The sequence below is a fragment of the Triticum dicoccoides genome, chromosome 2B (genome assembly GCF_002162155.2).
Source record: "Triticum dicoccoides isolate Atlit2015 ecotype Zavitan chromosome 2B, WEW_v2.0, whole genome shotgun sequence".
Taxonomy (NCBI): Eukaryota; Viridiplantae; Streptophyta; class Magnoliopsida; order Poales; family Poaceae; genus Triticum; species Triticum dicoccoides.
Window position 1 is genome coordinate 815,742,450 of NC_041383.1, and position 5,212 is coordinate 815,747,661.

The 5,212-nt window shown below is 51.9% G+C and overlaps 2 pseudogenes; one reads left to right on the forward strand and one right to left on the reverse strand.

Moving 5' to 3' along the window:
• Positions 1–982: 982 nt before the first annotated feature.
• Positions 983–2,745, forward strand: LOC119368980 (annotated as a pseudogene).
• Positions 2,746–4,566: 1,821 nt separating this feature from the next.
• LOC119361545 overlaps positions 4,567–5,212 on the reverse strand; it is a 5,573-nt pseudogene continuing 4,927 nt past the window's right edge.

Here is a 5,212-nt window from a genome sequence, read left to right on the forward strand (position 1 = left end):
GTGCACCAACATCTAGTAGATTTCTCTTTATCAATGGACAATAGATCAATGTGCTCTTCTTTCCAATACAAAAACTTGCATCCTTTCTACATAAAATTTTAAGAAAAGAATGTTTTTCAAATTGTCACGAATCTAAAGAACAACCGTATAAAATTGCACTCACTCTATCCATTCACACTAGTAAAAAATTAATTCGAGATGTTTGGTCGTGCTTGAGACGTGACCCATAACACGTCATTAGCAATCATCACACTTGATGACAGGTAGAGGCTCGCCGACGACTGCGGGGTGAGGGCTGAGGCTAGCCGACCGGAGGACGTGGTTGTGTAGGCCTCGGTCAACGTGTGAGATGCGAGGGCACATTCCATGAGGCGGCGCCGAGTGGTCGAGGTTGTTGTGTGGTTCGGTCCATGATGAATCCTGCCAAAATGTGACGGCGTCAGGGCCTGGGTCTATTGAATCTGGCGGTGGTGGCGATGGGCATAGATGCGTCGATTTGTGCGGCGACGACGAGAAGCAACTGAATCAAAGTGGGGAGGAGCACGACGGGTGCTACAGGGTGTCGACGGCGACGCGTGGTGGCTATTGAATGCAAGTATGGCGGCGCCGGAGTGGATGTGGCCGAGCGGGGGTGAGCGGTAGCCGGGCAGGGGAGGGGAAAATTTTATACTCATGAAGTGAGCGGCCGAGGAGTAAAAGTTGTACTCCTCTAATACCAATCAGGGATCGACTATGTTGGGTTTAGGCCCTCAAAATCAAATTGTTTTACTTTTCTTACCGGTTTTAGGGATCGGTTAGAAATGCTCTAAAACATGTACAAAGTTGAACATTGGTAACCTTGCTCGCTAAGCTATAAATAGACCTACGAGCCTCGGAGCAACTCAACTCTAAGGATATCTCATCTCCACAAATTAAGGCCCGAGGATACAATACACAAAATATTGAGCGGAAGGCACGTACGGTGGTGGTGGAGGAAATTATAATGGACACGCTGCCCAAGCGCCCGGCAAACTACGTGCCGCTTAGCCCGGTTGGGTTCCTTCCGCGCGCCAGTGCAGTATACGGCGACCGCACGTCGGTCGTCTACGGGCGTCTCAAGTTCACATGGAGGCAGACGCACGAGCGCTGCCGCCGCCTCGCCGCCACCCTCGCCTCCCTCGGCGTCCGCAAGAACGACGTCGTCTCCGTCCTCGCGCCCAACGTGCCGGCAATGTACGAGATGCACTTCGCCGTGCCCATGGCTGCTGCCGTGCTCAACGCCATCAACACGCGCCTGGACGCCAAGGCGGTGGCGGTCATCCTGAGGCACGCCCAGGCCAAGGTCCTCTTCGTCGACTACGAGTACGTGCGCCTCGCTCACGACGCGCTCCAAATCATGGCCGATGCCGGCGCGCCGGTCCCGCTTGTCGCCGTCATCGACGATATCGACAGGCCCACCGGCGTCCGGCTCGGCCTCTTCAAGCTCGAGTATGAGGCGCTGGTCAGTAACGGCGATCCGGCGGCGGAGCTTCCCTTGCTCGCAGACGAGTGGGATGCGGTCGTGCTCAACTACACCTCGGGCACCACGTCGGCACCCAAAGGCGTGGTGTCCAGCCACCGTGGTGCATACCTCAACACCATGGGCCAGCTGCTGTCGTGGGGGGTGGGCAACGAGCCGGTGTACCTCTGGACGCTCCCCATGTTCCACTGCAACGGGTGGACACTCACGTGGGGAATGGCGGCGCGCGGCGCCGTCAACGTCTGCATTCGCCAGAACCACGCCGCCGACGTCTATCGTGCATCTCCGACTACGGCGTCACCCACATGTGCTGCGCCCCCGTGGTATTCAATATCCTCCTGGAAGGCAAGGCCTGGCGGCTCACCGCTCCCGTCCACGTCCTCACCGGCGGCGCCCCGCCAACGGCCGCCCTGCTGGACCGCGTCGAGCGGATCGGTTTCAAGGTGACGCACTCCTATGGACTCACGGAGGCCACAGGCCCCGCTATGGCCTGCGAGTGGCGCCACCAGTGGGACCTCCTGCCACTGCCGGAGCGCTCGCGCCTCAAGGCCAGGCAGGGCGTCAGCGTCCTATCTCTCGCCGATGCCAACGTTGTCGACGACAACACCATGGCTAGCGTGCCGCGCGACGGCAAGTCCTTGGGTGAGATCGTGCTCCGCGGCAGCAGCATCATGAAGGGGTACCTCGACAACCCAGAGGCTAACAAGAAGGCCTTCAAGGGCGGGTGGTTCATGACGGGCGACGTCGGTGTCGTGCACCCGGATGGGTACATCGAGATAAAAGACAGGTCAAAGGACGTGATCATCAGCGGCGGCGAGAACATCTGCAGCAAAGAGCTAGAGGAGGTGCTGCTCTAGCACCCGGCTGTGGCCGACGCGGCGGTGGTTGCAATGCCTCACCCACACTGGGGCGAGACGCCATGCGCGTTCCTTGTGGCCAAAGACAAGGCTGCTGAGGTCTGCAAGGATGAAGTGATCGCCTTCTGCCGCGAGCGCATGTCGCGCTTCATGGTTTCCCGGGAAGGTGGTCATCATCGACGCCCTCCCGAGGAACGCGCTGGGAAAGGTTGAGAAGGTCAAGTTGCGGGATGTGGCCCGGAATCTTGTGCCCTCGGTCGTGTCAAAGCTATAAGATGGCCATGTATGGTGTCCATCATGGTGATAAGGGCAATATTGCATTACCTCTGTGCCCGTAATAAGACGTTTTTGCAGTTTAGAATATATATGAGACGGAGGGAGTATTTTAGAAACAGCGTGCCAATGTTTGTTTGTACTCCTACTTTGGTTTGTGATATTATTATATATACTATATGCTTATACAACAGTAAATTGAAACTAGTGTATTATGTCATTTTTGACAAACTTGTGTATCATGAGTTTATCCATAGTTAAATTTTTGTGAATTTGATTAAGTTTCTGGAAACATTATCAGTGCATCTACAAAATCAAATTAGCATATACTTTCACGATTGTATTCATTTAAGGTTGTGGATGTTGGTGAAGGATAAATAATTTCGACTCAACAAGGATTTATGTTGATGGCAAATCAAAGTTGAAATGAGGTTCATACACAAACATATTAAATGAAATATGGTTATAAAGGCTTCCGTTTTAGGGAGTCTGAAAAAGCAAAGCACCGGACTCCAAAACCTTTAAAATGGTTTTCAAAGGGACCTCTAGAACTATTTGTAAATCTGCTAGAGTTGCTCTAACGTTAGCAGTGATACTCGTGATAACAAACCAATATTGAGGTCAGATCATGAAACCACCCATATGAAGCTAACTGACCATATATCAGTAACCTGAGATAGAGGGGTAAGCTAATAGAGAAAAATGAGCAGTAATATATCAAGAATTATTGAGCCAGTCTCAGCACTCGTGCTAGAATTTCATGACCTAACCTCAACATTAGGTTTCCATCGTTACTCAGTCTACAGTAAGTGCTATTGAAAAGTGTACCAAAAGATCCATTCAGACTTTCAGGAATCATTTCATGCATTGGCGTTCGAGCCCCGCCGCTGACGCGAGTGGGGGAGACGGACGACATGATCCCAGACGGGCCCCCATTCCGCTGCCGTGACTCGCCGGATCCGCACAAGCCCGAGCCTCCAGCCCCGCCGCCGCCGGTTCCTCTCTGTTCAAGCCCTGCCGCCGTCGTGGTCGGGTTGGGGAGGATAAGTGTGGCACCACCGCTGACAGGCGCCTTGTTCCGCTGCCGCGACACCGCTGGTTCTCCTCCATTCGAGTCCCGCCGCCATTGCCGGAAGCCGCTGCCGTCACAGTCAGGTTGGGGACAAGACCGGCGGCACAATAGACGGGCATTTGACTATAAACGTTTTTTACTAGCAGCGTCGATATCTATTGCCACGTGGCCCTGATGGATGGGCCCGAACTGTCATAACGGGAGTTAAAACTTTAACCATAGATCACTAGTGTTTTTTGAAATCAAAAGTCAACTTCGTGGTAGTTTTCTGGAACGATAGCCCAAATTGTGGTAGTTTTATGCCATTTGCTCCGCTGTCTATAATCCCACCAGAATAGATGATTAGAAAAGCAGAGAGAACGAAACATTAACTTATGCTATCTCTGTATAACTCTCATTCAAATTCAAATGGTACTGACTGACTGACAGTGCAGAAGTTTGATCCATGAATCACCTATGCTCTGTTTCTCATACTCTTACTTACTTACTTACGAAGCCTTTTATCCCAAACAAAATGGGGTAGGCTAGATATGAAACCCTTTCACTAGGACTTCCCAGGAGGTCACCCATCCTAGTACTACTCTCGCCCAAATGGGTTTCATACCCAAAAGACTGGCTAGTTTTTACGTTGGCTCGTCAAGCCTATCACAACCCTTAGATATGAAACCCTTTCACGAGGACTTCCTAGGAGGTCCATCCTAGTACTACACTCGCTCAAATGGGTTTCATACCTATGGGACTGGCTAGTTTTTACGTTGGCTCTGTTTCTCATAGTAGAAAAAAAATCCAAAAAGAACTACTCCTATATCAGGAAGAGGGTCAGGTCAGCTTGCTCTTGGACGATTAAGCCTTAATCAACAAATCAGTCACACTGGGGATTGCAATGTCTGGAAACTGGAGAGCAGCAGCAGCATCGCAAGCATTAGTGGAGAGGAGGTGCTTCTGTGGGAGCCGCTGCAGACGAGCCGGCTGTTGCGATATGAACACACCGATTGCTTCCTGGAATAACAGAATGTCAAAATGTTAGCAGGAGCAAAGATTCATTCAAGTGTCTGTCATTCAGAGATAAGTGCCATGTAAACTGGCACAAACTTATCAAATCAGAATGGCACTATATATCAAGAAATTGCTTGTGTGTGTGAGATGATTGCTATAGTGTCATTCAATCTGTGGACAGCTTGCAGATTATGTGAAGAATCGGATGCTTTGACCACACATAAGGTCTTCAGAGACATGGAGGAATTTCATCACAGAGAGGGGTGATAATTAAGGGCGTGAGAGCAGTACGTACATGTTGCTGGAGCAGAAGGTGATGGTGTAGTCGGGCGACTGGGCGCAGGTGAAGATGGAGGAGGGGTCGTCGTAGGCGTAGCTGTAGGCGGCGGGGCACGCCGCCTTGAACTTCTTGGAGTAGAAGGTCGGCTGGCAGGCCACCGGGTTGGCGTACTGCCCGCGGCAGCAGTACTGGTCGGTCCCGAACACGTCGCACGCGCTCCGGCACGCCACCACCTC